Source organism: Mustela nivalis (assembly GCF_964662115.1).
Source record: "Mustela nivalis genome assembly, chromosome: 14".
In the NCBI taxonomy this organism is placed as follows: Eukaryota; Metazoa; Chordata; class Mammalia; order Carnivora; family Mustelidae; genus Mustela; species Mustela nivalis.
Window position 1 is genome coordinate 27,659,073 of NC_139033.1, and position 16,280 is coordinate 27,675,352.

At 37.1% G+C, this 16,280-nt stretch overlaps 1 protein-coding gene and 1 long non-coding RNA gene across 2 annotated transcripts in view; both read right to left on the reverse strand.

Moving 5' to 3' along the window:
• Nucleotides 1-16,280, reverse strand: part of DOK6 (docking protein 6) — a 381,693-nt gene that overhangs the window by 346,280 nt on the left and 19,133 nt on the right. The gene's annotated exons all lie outside the window — the stretch shown is intronic.
• On the reverse strand, nucleotides 9,983-14,627 carry LOC309847984. Its single transcript, XR_014302760.1, has 2 exons — nucleotides 14,517-14,627; nucleotides 9,983-10,933 (listed from the first exon to the last, which is right to left on the reverse strand). It is a non-coding gene; the product is annotated as an uncharacterized lncRNA (long non-coding RNA).

Genomic DNA, 16,280 nt, shown 5'->3' on the forward strand with positions numbered 1-16,280 from the left:
GACCACGACCTGAGCCGAAGGCAGAGGCCTAAACCACTGAGCCACCCAGGCACCCCTAAATAAGTAAATCTTAAAAAAAGAAAACAGCTCCCTGTATGATAGCATAAAAATGGAATACTTGAGAGTAAATGTAACCAAGGAACTGCAAGACTTGGATGCTGAAATGACAATAAATCTCAAAAATAAAAAAATCTAAATAAATGGAAAGACATCCCAGGCTCATCATTCAGAAGACATAATAGTGTTAAAATAGCAATATCCCACCCCTGCTAGTGATCTACATATCCAAAGCAATTCCTATCAAAATCCCATTAGCCTCTGACAAAACATTCATATGATTAAACATTCATATGGAATTATAATTAACCTCAAATAGCCAAAGAAGAACAAAGCTAAAGGACTCATTTCCCAATTTTAAAACTTGATAGAAAGCTACAATAATCTTAACAGTACAATGCTGTCATAAGAATAGCTAGACATGTGGATCAATAAAACAGAGCACAGAACCTAGAAATAAGACCATACACCTCACATTCAACCAGGGTCCCAAGACCATTCAATGAAGAAAAAATAATTTCTTCAATAAATAGTGCCGTGACAATGGGCAATCCACATCAAAAAAAAAAAAAAAAAAAAAAAAGGAAGAAGTTCATACCACATGAAAAAATTAACTTAAGATGAATCAAAGACCTAAATGTAAGAGTTAAAACTATAAAACTATTAAAAGAAAACATACAGGTAAATAACATTAGATTTGGCAAAGGGTTCTTGGATATGACTGAAAGCACAAGCAACAAAAGAAGAAAATAAGTAAAATTAGATTTCATAAGAATTAAATTATTTGTGCATCAAAGCATATTACCAAGAAAGTGGAAAGACAACTTACAGAATAGAGGAACATACTGGAAGTCATATAAATGACAAAGGTCTAGTGTTCAGAATATATAAAGAAACTTCACAAGTCAACAGCAACAAAACAACTAACTCCCCTCAAATGGACAAGTGACTTAAGTAAGCGTTTCTCCAAAGATGTAAAAATGGCCAACATGCCCATGAAATGATGTTCAGAATATTATTCAGCAGAGAAATGAAATCAAAACTACAATGAGATACCACTTTATGCCCATTAATCATCACCATCATCACAACACAGAAAATATCAAGTGTTGTGAGGATATGGATGAATTAGAATCTTTTTGCATTGCTGGTGGAATGTAAAACGGAGCAGCCACTGTGCAAAGCACAGTTCTGAGTTTCCTTCAGATGTGAAACAGAAAATTACCATATGAGACAATGATTCCACCCATTCATACATATTCAAAAGAATTTTGAAAGGTACCGTTTGGGTGCCTAGGTTGCTCAGTCAGGTGAGCGTCTAACTCTTGGTTTCGGCTCAGGGTCGGGGACAAAGCCCCATGTTGGGCTCTGCTCTGGGCATGGAGTCTGCCTGAGGCTCTCCTCCTCGCCCTCTGCCCCTGCCTACACTCATACACTCTCTCTCTCTCTCAAATTAATATATATTTTTTAAAAAGGCATCATTAAAAACTTACATAAGAATGTTTAAAGAAGCATGATTCACTATCACCAAAAGGTAAAAACAGATCAAATGCCCATTAGCTGATAAATGGGAAAACGTGATGTGGCATATTTATACATGAAACACTATTCAGCCAGAAATTATATATATATACATGCATACATACATACACATATATAATTTTAACATAAATGTAAATATTATAAAATCAGTGTCTCTGTGCACATGTATGCATATATACACGTGTGTGTGTGTGTGTGTGTGTGTGTGTGTGTGTGTGTAGAGAAAGACAAAAAGAGGGAGGAACTAAACCATCTGGATATAGGATTGTAAAGCAAGATTACATGTAGAATACACTAAGCACAATACGGGATGTACACAGGAGGCTATGGAAGCGCACAGACATGACCTCCGCCCTGGACTTGGGATCACCACCTAGAGGAGGCGATATCTGAGATTCGGAAACTGGCAGAATGCAGTACTAAGAATGCTGCGGGTCTCTGTCTAGCGAGCAGTATCAGCAACCCCTGAAGCAAGAAAGAGTCAGGGGTATGGTGGGAGCAAGTAGTACAAGAGACAGAAAGTGGCCCAGTAAAATACTGGAGAATAAAGCAGTAAAGGATCCTGAATGGTCCTGAAGTCTCACTATGGAGTTCAGACTATGCCCAGCACAGTCAAGTCAGTCAACAGAATTCGAAAAGAAATGGAACATATATGGCCCTCTGTTAGTTACTCTCTTGCACGATGGACAAAGCAGATACGGATTCAGATCTCTCCAGCTTAACTTCTGTCCTCCCCAGACGTAACCTATTATCTACAATCACAGGATACTTGTACTGTCATAGGACTCGCGTCATTTTTCTAAAGGATTTAACTGATTTAATCATCTGGCAACACCATTTGGCTGAGGATAAAGTGGGGAACGAGGAAGAGATATATTTCCCCAGGCTGCGCTGTGCTAAGTGCTGACTCTGGGTTTCCTCCTAAGACCATGATGGTCTAGAATCCATAAAATTAACCGCTAAACTGTGGTGTTTTCCCAGGATCTCTCGGGACGTCGGTCTCTAGTTGTCTGCTGAGAAAGTAGCTATGCCTTCAACAGGTAGTCAAATTTCATGTCCGGACACTAAAATCTTACCATAAATATGGAGATCTTTTAAAATCAACAAGGGAGATCCATGTTCAAAACACTACAACTCCATTCTGAATACAGTTTTTGACTTTATAAAATTAATTCAGGCCCTGAATCTACTGATGCATTTATTGTGAGGTAGACTCCTACACCATATATATCCTTTTTACACCAAATGAAAGTCACTTCATTATTTTTAGATAAAATGAGTGAGAAGCATCATTCATCCCCTTCCCCCCACTTCTTTGTGTATCAATTCAAGGCATATTTGTTGAGTACTTGCTATGGGTCAGCCTTGTGCCATGAGAATGCAGTGAGGGGGGCGCCTGGGTGGCTCAGTGGGTTAATGCTGCTGCCTTCGGCTCAGGTCATGATCTCAGGGTCCTGGGATTGAGTCCCACATCGGGCTCTCTGCTCAGCAGGGAGCCTGCTTCCTCATCTCTCTCTCTCTCTCTGCCTGCCTCTCTGCCTACTTGTGATCTCTTTCTGTCAAATAAATAAATAAAAATCTTTAAAAAAAAAAAAAAAAGAATGCAGTGAGGAAAAATGGAAGCAGTCCCTGACCTTATGCAACTCACAGTTAGTGGGAAAGAACAACACTAATATAGTAAGGACAGAGAGACATAATTTGAAACTGTGATACCTGTTGAGGGGAAAACACAAGTGGCTTCAAGACGATAATCAGCATGTAGAAAGTATCAAGCAGATATTAAACCTCTATTGCTAAAAAATAACTTTCAAAGCATATTAAGAATTCTTAAAGATACTTAAAAAGGAAAAGCACATAAAAGATAATTCCAAATAACTTTGTTAATATTCATAAGATGAGCAAATTTACCCTATTTTAAAAATGGAGTAAAACAAGTCGAAAATAACATTAAAGGTGAAATTTTTTAAAATACAACACAAGGCAGAAGAAAGACTAATTATGCAGGGATTGTAAACAATTTCAGATTATAAAAATCCTTAGGATTCTTATTTTGTTCTCAGCATATCCCAGGGTAACCATATTTTAATCTGCAGCTTAAATTTTATCTTTTTTCTAAAGTATTTTTCTTGAACTCTGCCCTCTTTCGAGCCAGACAATTTGTTCTGTTCTCTTAATATCCAAAATATTTTATTGTGTCTTTCTAAGGCACTCAAAACATTTTGTACTACATTATGCATGTTGGTATTTTACTTCTACCTGGCCATGACTTCATATCACAGAACACCTGTGGGGCTTTTCAGGTACAACAGCTGTTGAATGAATAATCATTCTGTGCATCCCTTGGCTATTGATATTTCTATTATTAAAAAAGAATAGTGGATTTGTATGTACATTTATCGTTACATTGTCCAACATGTTCTGCTGGGCCAAAAAATATACTTCTCTACTTCAGAAATAACTTGTAAATTTAAGTTATCTATGCTAGCCATGTTTGCGTGAGTCACTAGGGGTAGGTGTGGTATGGCTTTGAAAATTTTTCTGTATAAGAAACAAAGTTCAAACTAGTTCTTATTAAACTACATACAGCCATAGACGTTATGTACAAAGATGTCCTATTACATTTATTTTTCCTTGTCTTCCGGTGCAAAAATGTTTCAAAAAGCAGGAAAGAATTGAAATCTTGAAAGGGAAGTACTTACCATGAAACAGAAAGATGGACTGAAAAGGAACAATGTAATTATTGAATTTCAAAAGTTAAACACTCTTATAATAGAATCTTTGTCATCCTTTTATGCCGTTTTGACAGTAACATAGTATGGTAATAACTACAGTGAAATATTACTGTAATTTCATCTGTTATTGATATAAAGGTGCTTTTTTGTTGGCTATTAAGACTGATTTAATACAAATTAAAAATACACACAAAATATACCAGGAATAAGGAAGTATAGAGAATTAATTTGAAAAGTTTTATTTTAGTATTTTTGTCTTCTATTGTTATATCAAAGCTTAAAGTAGTCAACTACTTTTTAAATTAGCCTGTTGAGAATTCAATAGCATGATATGAAATACTTCAAGAAACTACTGAATTTCACTACCCACTCACCCAGTACATGTATTCAAGTTTCAGTTAGACAATGTGCAGATTTTTTTCTTCTCTAGGACTGCAACCTTACATAAAGTCCAAGGCAAACACACTTCTTTTCTTTTCTTTTCTTTCTTTCTTTCTTTCTTTGAAGACTTATTTCTTTGAGAGAGCCAGAGCATGAGCCAGGACAGAGGCAGAGGGAGAGAGGGAGAGAGAGAATCCCAAGCAGACTCCCCACTGAATGCAGAGCCCCACTCAGGGCTCCATCTCATGACCCTGTGATTATGACCTTGAGCCAAAAGTAAGAGTCTCACAGTTAACCAACAGTCACCCAGGCACCCCAAAATATATATTTTTAGAAAGAGTGGAAACCCAAGAAGAAAAAGCCATTTGTAAAAAAAAGTTCGATAATCAAAAGACCAAAATTCTCCACATCATCAGCACTGAAATACAGTGGACCCAGTCTCTACAAGGGTCTCAGTGAAGACTAACCCAAGAAATATATGCAAGGTCAAGTTATCTTCCAAGTGGAAGAGGACCAGGCAGATATTCATAGGTGTGCCATAAGCCAGAAAACATGTCATAACTACTTTTTTTTTTTAAATTTTTAAGATTTACTTATTTGAGAGAGAGAGAGAGCCAGCAGGGGGAGGGGTAGAGAAAGAAGGAGAGAATCTCAATCAGATGCCCTGCTAGCAGGGAGCCCATCACCGGGCTCGATCTCACAACCCTAAGATCATGACCTGAGCCGATATCAAGAGCTGGATGCAAAGCCCACTGAGCCACCCAGGTTCCCCATGTTGTGAATCTTCTTAATATCTTCCTGAAAACAACTATTTAATGATGAAAGCGAGCTAATCCAGATGGGTATCAAAACAAAGCACTTAGGAAGCGAGCGGCTGCGGTGGTAACTCTCACACATATTTAAATACGGAACTAAGGTTTCCAAAGGTATAAGAACTATAAGTACAAGACAGAACGTAACTATTAAAAACCTGAAAAAGTTACAGTAGCATGCATGTTTTCTTCCTAGGAGAAGAATTATAAGTGTGCTAACTTCATAATTTTCATAGCAAAGAAAAAAATATGATCTTAAATAGTATCTCTATGTATCTAAAGAAAAGCACACATAAAAAAAAGTTAAGAGTAGGTATACTTCAGGGGGATAAAACTGAAAGAGAGGGAAATACTCATTTGAAAATTTATCTATATAGCTTTCCTTGTATGCAAATGACATGTTCTTTGAAAATTAAAAAAAAAGATAGATTGGAAATACTGTAGGAGAAAGATAAGCAAAGAAAATATTTTATTTTTATTGATTTTTTAAAAGATATTATTTCTTTATTTGAGAGAGCGAGAGAGTGAGAGAGAGATCAGGAATGGGGGAAGGGCGGAGGGAGAAGCAGACTCCTGCTGAGCAGGAAGCAGGATGTGGGACTGGGTCCCATGAGGGAGTCGATTCCAGCACCCTGGGGTCATAACCTGAGCTGAAGGCAGTCACTTAACCCACTGAGCCATGCAGGCTCAGTATTTAAAATAAATGTATTTAAAATACATTCATTAAAGTGCAAAAAATAATACTTAATGCTCTTCTGCAACTTGAACTTCTGACCATTCATCATTAATCCAGATATAAGCCCCACAGTGCAAGATTCACTCTTCAAGGAATCCTTCCTCACTCCATGTCCACGATCTATTACAGACACTTTTTTCCTATGTCCCACAAACATGGAACATATTATTACTATTATTATTATTATTATTATTATTGTTATGAGTTCTACAAGCGCCCACAAAAGACCACCTCTACCAGTTCAATGTGATCTTAATGGAAGGGCCCATGTCTTGTTTGTCTCTCTCCCAGAGTGTGCAGATAAAAATATTTGATAAATGCACGATTAGGCAGACTTAAAAATCACCAGCTACCAAGGAGAGAGACAAGCTGAGGCCCGGTGACTGGCTGATGCGGGCTGGGCAGGCTGGTTCCTCTGCATGAATTTGCAGTAGTTCTCTGGAGCGATGCCAGTGTCAGAGCCCACTGCGGTCCGCTTCTCCCTCTGCCAGTCCTACCTTCTTCGCTGCTTTCCAGGTGTCTCTCCCAAGAGCATCCCCAGGAAACATGCTGCACACGAACCTCAGTGCACACCCATCTTGAGAGGTTCATGCGATTTCCCTTCCTTTTACATGAGCCTCACCACGGTCGCAAGGGTAGGAATTCTGTTTTTCCCACGAGGAGTTTCAAGTGCAGTGTTTAATAGTTTGCCAAAGGTCGTACAGGCAGTACTCGACAGAAACGTTACTGACGAAGAATGCGGGGAGGGCCAGAAGTCAGCAAGTATGAGAGGAATGAATGAAAACTGGAAAACCTGTATCAAACAGCTTTACCTGGTTGTGAACCTTGTTTCTCCTCTTTCTAGGAAGACCCTTCAAAATTTCCACACCAAGCAGACACAACCTCACACTCTTCTGCTCAGAAAAGAAGTTCAAAAGTCCGTACAAAACACTTAAAAGTCACAATGAAAATTGAGACTGACTAACCCCAGCGGAAAAACCATGTGCAAAGAAAAGAGAAAAGGTTTTTCTGGTGGGGGTGATAAACCCAGGGCACAGAGCATTCTGCTGATGTCCGTCACATTCTGGTACGACCTCACGGGGTATAGGAGACCTGAGATGAGAAAGTCTATAGGAATATATGTGACAAAATCCCAGATGTGAAATTCCTGCAGTTCTTTCCATCTCTGTGCTAATTCTAGTTATTTTAATGTCACATAAGCGCTATATATTTAACTAGTTCCTGAAAAGAAACACTCCCATTTCTTTCCAAACTTGATACATCCAGGTCTTTAAAAAGGAAAGAGTATCTGGTTTTCTTCTCTCCCGTGTATACAGAGTATACAGACAGAGCAAAACCTCAAAAACTGTGAGCATAGGGAGCTTTGCTCAGTCCTATTCACAGCGTAAGAGCCCAGCAAAGGAACTCTTCCCAGTAAATGTGACTCACTGCACTACATTTGCAAGGACAGCGTGAGACTTGCATGTATATGAGATTTATCTCTCTCTGGGGTAACTTTTGGCCGCTATTTTGGTTAAAATACATTTTTATTACATTATAATTAACTTACAAAATTTGGTGCATTTAAAAAAAAAAAGTTGCTCACTTAGAAGACGTCCCTAACTTTCCCTGACATTTCTATCACAGTTTTGCAAAACATCTGAGTGGAACCTCAGATGTCAAAGCTATTATGTCCTTGCCGTTCAATTACACAATAAAATATTTAAAAATACCTTAGTGAGTCTCCAAAAAATAAAAAAATAAAAAAAAATAAAGGCGGCAAACTGAAACCTGCTTTCTAAGAGTGTTTCACTACCTGTCCATCAAGCAGAGGCTGTATTCAATTAGCATTAGTAAATGTAGTGCTAGCAAATCTCCTAGAAACCCTGGATGCATTCTATTTCAATTTAAAAAGGAATTTAAATTTTATCAACATATTGACAAACTGGATCCAAACCCACTGGGATGCACAAGCATCTTTAAATAAAACTCAGTGAGGACAGCAACTATGATTTTACTCAATACCATAGTTCCACGAACTGGCATACCCATGATTTTGCCATAATCAGAATCATGAAAGCAAGCAAAGCGCTGTGTTTTGAGGTCAAGTAGACATGTCCACAGCCTTAAAGCCTGATTTAATAGCACTCCTTTGGCCAGAACACATAATGCCCACCCACTTCATCTTGAATCATGAAATCCTAAAGAACTACTCTTTTTTTTTTTAAACATTTTATTTATTTATTTGACAGAGAGAAATCACAAGTAGATGGAGAGGCAGGCAGAGAGAGAGGGAAGCAGGCTCTCTGCTGAGCAGAGAGCCCGATGCGGGACTCGATCCCAGGACTCTGAGATCATGACCTGAGCCGAAGGCAGCGGCTTAACCCACTGAGCCACCCAGGCGCCCCCTAAAGAACTACTCTTTAGCTTAATTCATTTTATACACTGTAAGCATAAACACAAACAAGTGTTTCTTAAGGAAATATTTTAAAAATTATATTAATTTGTTTCAAATAAAATCTTAATTTCTTCCATTAGAGCATTAGAGACCTTTTTTTTTTTTGGAAGACAGAATCCGAGCTTGTAAACTTTGAACATTAATACATAGTCATTAACACCAACAAATGCATGATTGTTGCCAGTATTCGGTACTTAATTAATTAAATCTGCTGAACTGTGAATAAGGTTAATTTTACACATTGAAACCTTGTTGAAATCAGAAATATGCGTATCTGTCCCTTCTCTTTCTCAAAATAGTATTATGCGTGAACAATCAGCTTACAGTAGTGTGCGCTTTTCATTCAGTTTGTCTATAGGTTTGGTATCTTTCAATCCATTTTAGAAGAATTATATTGATAAACTTGGTTAGTTTAATACACTTGGTTAGTTTAATAATTTTTTTTTTGACTTTTTATTTTTTATAAACATATATTTTTATCCCCAGGGGTACAGGTCTGTGAATCACCAGGTTTAATTTTTATTGGAAGTGTTCACTAATTATAAGCTGTATTATGGATACCTCAGTGTTTAATTGTAACCTATGTTCAAGTTCTCTTTGTTTCATTTTCTTTAGTTGTTATCATAAATGGCTTGGGCTTTAAAGAAACAGAATGTTTAAACATGGCTTGCTATTTTTAATACAAGTAGTGACACAAAAAAGATTAAGAGAGACTTATTCTATGCTATGTAAGATATCGACATAAGAGAGAGCTGGATGAGGGTATACAGAATTCTCTGAATTATTTTATAACTTCTATATAAGTCTTTTATGTAATTATCTCAGATTTTAAAATTACTAAATATAGAACTCTGACCCAACAATTACCCTTCTAAGACATTATCTAAAGGGTAAGGAGAATCAAACAGTAGGAGATTCATTAGACAAATTATATAATATCCATAAGTCATGCCCACTGAAAATGGTGGGTGCCCAAATTTTATTGTAAGAAAGTAAAAATTATCCTGGAGTGTAAATAGCAATTATGCCATTTACTGGTCTGTTCTATATTTTATAATCTATATTCCCTTCTAGATGTACATTGTGGTTTCTATATTTTATATAATCTAATCACGAGTGCAATACAAAGCGGACTAAGCTAAAGGCCATAAAGAATTATGAACCAAGTGAAGACAAGTTTAGAGGAAGGGTAAATACATTAGACTGGAAGGAATTAAGAATAACTGGTGTTAGAAAAGAGCATTAAATAGTCAAAATGTGAAATATACTGTACTTACAAAGTGGATACATTGGTATAGACGTTTATTAAAATGGTAATCTTTGACATATTTTACAATTCACTGTTTTCACTGCCTATTTAATTTTCATAGATTTTCCTGTGTTTCCATCTTATTATTTTAAAAAGTATTATCATGATCTATAGTGTTTAGCAGCACAGTCCAAATTTTAGTCATTTAATTTTCCCAAGAAATTTAGACTCAAAATGGTTTTTATGGATTATCTGAATTCACTCCTTTGGGTTTTCATTTCCAATATCTGTAACAAGATGTTGAATCATCTAATGTCTAAAACTCATTTATAACTGTGTTTCTAATTTAGAATTTGAATTTGAATTACAACTTCAGCAAAGTTTTTGATGCAGCTTAAAAACAAATCTTAAAATCAGATAACTGTTTGGTGACCGTGGCCATTGCTGCTATAAACATTGGGGTACAGATGGCCCTTCTTTTCACTACATCTGTATCTTTGGGGTAAATACCCAGGAGTGCAATGGCAGGATCATAGGGAAGTTCTATTTTTAATTTCTTGAGGAATTTCCACACTGTTCTCCAAAGAGGCTGCACCAACTTGCATTCCCACCAACAGTGTAAGAGTGTTCCCCTTTCTCCACATCCTCTCCAACACATGTTGTTTCCTGTCTTGCTAATTTTGGCCATTCTAACTGGTGTAAGGTGATATCTCAATGTAGTTTTAATTTGAATCTTCCTGATGGCTAGTGATGATGAACATTTTTTCATGTGTCTGATAGCCATTTGTATGTCTTTATTGGAGAACTGTCTGTCCATATCTTCTGCCCATTTCTTGATATGATTGTCTGTTTTGTGTGTGTTGAGTTTGAGGAGTTCATTATAGATCCTGGATATCAACCTTTTGTCTGTACTGTCATTTGCAAATATCTTCTCCCATTCCGTGGGTTGCCTCTTTGTTTTCTTGACTGTTTCCTTTGGTCGCCAAACTGTGGAAAGAACCAAGATGCCCTTCAATGGATGAATGGATAAGGAAGATGTGGTCCATATACACTATGGAGTATTATGCCTCCATCAGAAAGGACGAATACCCAACTTTTGTAGCAACATGGACAAAACTGGAAGAGATTATGCTGAGTGAAATAAGTCAAGCAGAGAGAGTCAATTATCATATGGTTTCACTTATTTGTGGAGCATAACAAAAAGCATGGAGGACATGGGGAGTTAGAGAGAAGGGGGTTGGGGTAAATTGGAAAGAGGTGAATCATGAGAGACTATGGACTCTGAAAAACAATCTGAGAGGTTTGAAGTGGCGGGGGGTGGTGGGAGGTCGGGGTACCAGGTGGTGGGTATTATAGAGGGCACGGATTGCATGGAGCACTAGGTGTAGTGAAAAAATAATAATACTGTTATGCTGAAAATAAATAAATGAAAAAAAATCAGATAACAAATAAAGCATTAAGAGATCCCAGACAATTTTGGAGAAGAAAGATAAAGTACTTGGGGGGTAGGGGTAGGTACCAATACTTATTATATGCAAAGGAACAATTGGGCAGATTAGAGAACCCAGAAATAATCCATACACACACAGGAACTTGGTTTATGAAGAAAGTAACTTTGAACATGAACAGAAAAGGATAGACTATTTAGCAAATAGTGATGAGAAAATTGGCTAAAGATAATTAGAAAATTAATCTGATCATTACATCTCACACTAACAAAGAATTATTCCAGGTGAACTGAAAACCCCTGCAGGAAAATTGAAATTTGAACTATCAGAATAAAATGGAGAGCAAATTCATGGTATTAGTTCAGGAAGAATTTCTTCAGAGATTCTTTTAAAAACCCATAAATAAATGTATCTATTTATAATACGGTACAGTTAAAATAGTCAGATAGTCTTGCCTAGCTCCTTAATATGGGGATAAAGAAATAAAGTCAAGGGGACACAGAATCTGAAAATTAAGTACATGTTCACTAGTTAAGTGACTTCCTTAATTTTAACGCATAAACAGTTTTCAACATTTTAAATCAGAATCATTTTGACTAAAAACTACAAGTATCTGATTTGAGATTGCTTGAAATATTGCATTTAAAGATATTTTGGGGGCACCTGAGTCACTCAGTCCGTTAAGCAGCTGCCTTAGGCTCAAGTCATGATCCCGGGGTTCTTGTGATCAAGCCCCAAACTGGTCGCCCTGTTCAGCGGGGAGCCTGCTTCTACTTTTGCCCCTCCCTCTGCTCATGCTCTCTCTCTCTCTCTCTCTCAAATAAATAAATAAAAATCTTTAAAAATTTTTTAAAATAAAAATATTTTTCTTTGAGCGCCTGGGTGGCTCAGCTGGCTAAGCATCCAATTTTTGGTTTCAGCTCAGGTCATGATCTCAAGGCTATGAGACTGACCCTGCCTCAGCCAACTCCCTGGTCAGCGCACACAGTCTGCTTGAGATTCTCTCTCTCCCTCTCCTTCTGCCCCTCTCCCCACTCTTGCTCTCTCTCTCAAATAAATAAATAAATTTAAAAAAATAATAAATTAAGTTAAAATATGAATTTATTTTCAAACTATTCATTGCCTCATTATTATTGCAATTTTTATTTTTAATGAATTTTTTAAAGATTTATTTATTTGAGAGAGAGTGAGAGACAGCAGGTGCACAAGTGCACGTGACTAGGGGTAGTGTTAGGGGAAGGAATCTTCAAGCAGACTCTTTGCTGACTGTGGTGCCTGGGGCAGGGCTTGACCCTATGACCCATGAAACCGTGGCCCGAGCAGAAATCAAAGAGTCGGACACTTAGCTGACTAAGCCACTCAGGAGTCCCTTAATATATTTTAGGGAGCTATTATATAATAAATACGATTGTGGGATAATTAAAAAAATTAATTTCATGAACCAATAACAACATGCAATGCAGGAATAAAGGTAAAGAGAGTCCAAGCAAAAGACTGTAAATAATTGAAAGGGGGGAGGAAGAGAGTCGCATACTTTTTAGACATTCTAGAAAAAGCTTTGAAAGTGAGGTGACTTTTTTAATGGTTTTAAATGATGTGCAGCCTGTGATAAGTGATGATACTGGGAGCAGAAGAAATAATACTGAGTAAAGTCAGTATATATCTTCAAAGGACCAGAAGAGGGACGATTATTCACCCATTTTTATATAATGGTACAATACGCAAAAGACACGCCTCTGAATGTGACAGTAAAGCGTCTTTCTCTTTCTTCTGTCCGTGCAGACTCTTTCTTGCACTTTCTGGATAACTTCCATCCAGCATCCCTGTTGCCAGCCCCGCCGGTGCCAGTCCCACCCTCACATGCATCATTGTGACTGTCTTACTTACTCCCTCGCTTAAAACTCTTCTGAAAACCCTGTGACTATGCATCAAGGTTCTAACTTCTTGTAACTTTAAATGTCTTCTAAACTCTGACCCTCCCCTGGCTGGCTCACTGGCATTCTTGTTCACGGCCACAGTTACTCCATGACCCTCTACCCTCTACCTCTACCCTCTACCCTACCTCTACCCTGCCCCGGTCACTCCTCTTATCCCCCCAGCCCTCCTGCGTACCCACGCAATCAGCCTCTGCTCCTCCATCAGAACTAATTCACACACCTTCACTTCTCTGGACACTTCTTGGTTCTCAGTGTTACCATTCCCTCATATTTTCTCATCATCTTCCCTTGCCAAAGGCACGTATGCCTCTACTTTGCAACTGTGCGTTTATCTTTTCGGACCCCTTGCAAGCACTCTTTGCAGGCAGTTTTCATGCATTTAGCTGGATGTATCGTGCACACCTACACAGTGCCTGCACCGAAGAAGCCCTCCATATATTCAATCTTCAATGAGTAAATCAGTGTGAGATACAAGATATACAAAAAAGAACAGCTTTCTTATAAACAAATAACAACCAATAAGAAAATCTAATTTAAAACAAAAACAAGTCATTCAAAACAACAACAAAGATGTTGAAATATAAGAGTAAATATAACAAAATATTGGAACCATGTACATGAAATCTGAAAAGCTGACTTTAACAAGCTCATGGATAAGAATATTTACTAAATGGGGCTAAATTTGGGTATCCATGTGGGAACTAAGATTACAAACTTAAATCTTAAAATGAGGATTAATTATAGGTTGATTAAAGATCTAAGCATATATAGAAATCCATGAAAACAATATAATAAAATAGAAAACAGCAGTTTTATGTTACAGTACGGAATCACTTCTTAAATAAGACAAAAAAAGTGCAAGCCATAAAAGAAATAAGTTTGATTTCATTAAAATTTAAAATGTCAGTAAGACACCAGAGACCATAAACAAATTAAAAGGAGAACCATAGCACGAGAGAAGATAGTTGTATGATTTATAATTACAAAGGAGTAGTATTCAACGTATAGATGGAACTCCTTTAAATGATTAAGAAGATATATTGCATAAAAAAATGATCACTGGAACTGAAGAGAAAATTCACAAACCAGGAAAATCAGCTGGTCAATAAACATATGAAAATATGTTCAAACTGCAGAGAAATGGGTGGTAAACACCCATTTACCCAAAGGAGAAAAAAGTCTCACCTGAAAATATCAGGTGTTGGAGAGGAAGCAGAGGAAAAAGCTGGGGGAATTGAGTGGAGGGTGCATTTGGATACACCATCTGGATAACTTGGCAGTATCTAGTGAGTATGTGCCAAACTCTACCCAGCAAATACCTCTAAGCATGTAACCTAAACAAACACCAACCAAGAGACCTCTTGCACATATGGATTGGGAAATACAAACTGTGGAGTATTTCTACAAAATAATCATATAGAGAAGTCAAATCTATAAACTGAAACTCAACCAAAATGCTTAAATCTCAAAAAAAATCTTGAGCAAAAACAAGTATGTTGCAGGAAGTCACAAAGTGTATGATTTTTTTTTTAAGATTTTATTTATTTGACAACAGAGAGAGAGAGAGAGAGAGAGAGTGCACGCACAAGCAGGGGGAGCAGCAAGCAGAGGGAGAGGGAGAGGCAGGCTCCCCGCGGAACAGGGAGCTGGACAGGGAGCTTGATCCCAGGGTCGCAACCTGAGCCAAGGGCAGACGCTTAACCCACCAAGCCAACCAGGCTCCCACCAAAGTACATGATTCTAATTATATAAAGCTGAAACAGCAAAGCAACAGTAAATATTATTTAAATGTAAATCTGTAATAAACTCGGGAAAAAATGCATAGAATAATAGAGATAAGTTGATGTCTGAAGTTAGTGTTTAGGATACACAAAAGCTTCAACTTCATCCATTTTATTTCTTTTCTAAAAATCTGGAGAAAATACTGCAAAATGTTGTTTTTAAAGAAAGCACACATATTCTCTGCATGCTTGAAATATTTCATAATTTAAGGAAATACAGCAGTATCAAGTGCTGCTGAGGATGTGAGAAAAGTTCTCTTGTTTCATTGTTCCAGGCATATGGATTTAAACAATTTATTGTGAGCAATCTGAAAACATCTAGTAAAGGGAAGTTGTACATGTCAAAAAGCAGCAACTCTACTTCTACTTACAAACCCTAGGGAAACCTGGATACACGTGATCAAGGAGAATATATGTATGTATTTGCTGAAGCACGGTTTATAAGAGCAAAACCAGAAAAACCTCATAAGTGCCCATTAACAGAGGAAGAGAAGCTTATTTATGCAATAGAAAACAATACAACCATTGAAATGAACAAGCTAGATCTATGTAGCCACATGGTTAATTACTGAATAAGACTGTTGAGTGTTTTAATGTCAAGAGGTTTAAATGGGTCCTCAACTCTCAACATTTTCCTATCTTAGAAAATTTAAAGCAGAAAGAAAAACTACTATGATGACGGTAAAATATGTGTAGTCCATATATGATTTGTAACATGATACTATGTAATTTTCAGTACACCTGAAATACTACATAATAAAAAAAAAATACCTAAATGAAACAATGGTAGGTATTGTGGATAGCTTTGAGTTGCAAGTTTAAAATTAATTATTACTCTAGGTAATGAAAAGCCCTAGGAATATTTAAGAAGGGGAATTATATGTTTCAAACTGAAATTCAGAAAATCAGTGTGGCAGGACTACAAGGATAATTGGGCAGGCAGGAAAAAGAACCATTGAAAAGTCTCACCAATACTTTAGAATAGTTATAGAAGCAGAATTTCAACTAAAAGAGACCACAGATGGCAGACATTCCTAGGCAGCACCAATAAGACAAGACATTTGGTTGTCTGTAATGAATCAGAGACGGGGAGGGGCCAGTATTGATTCTCAGATCTGATACTGAATTATTTTCAAAAAGCAGCAGTGCTAATAGAAATATCTACTTA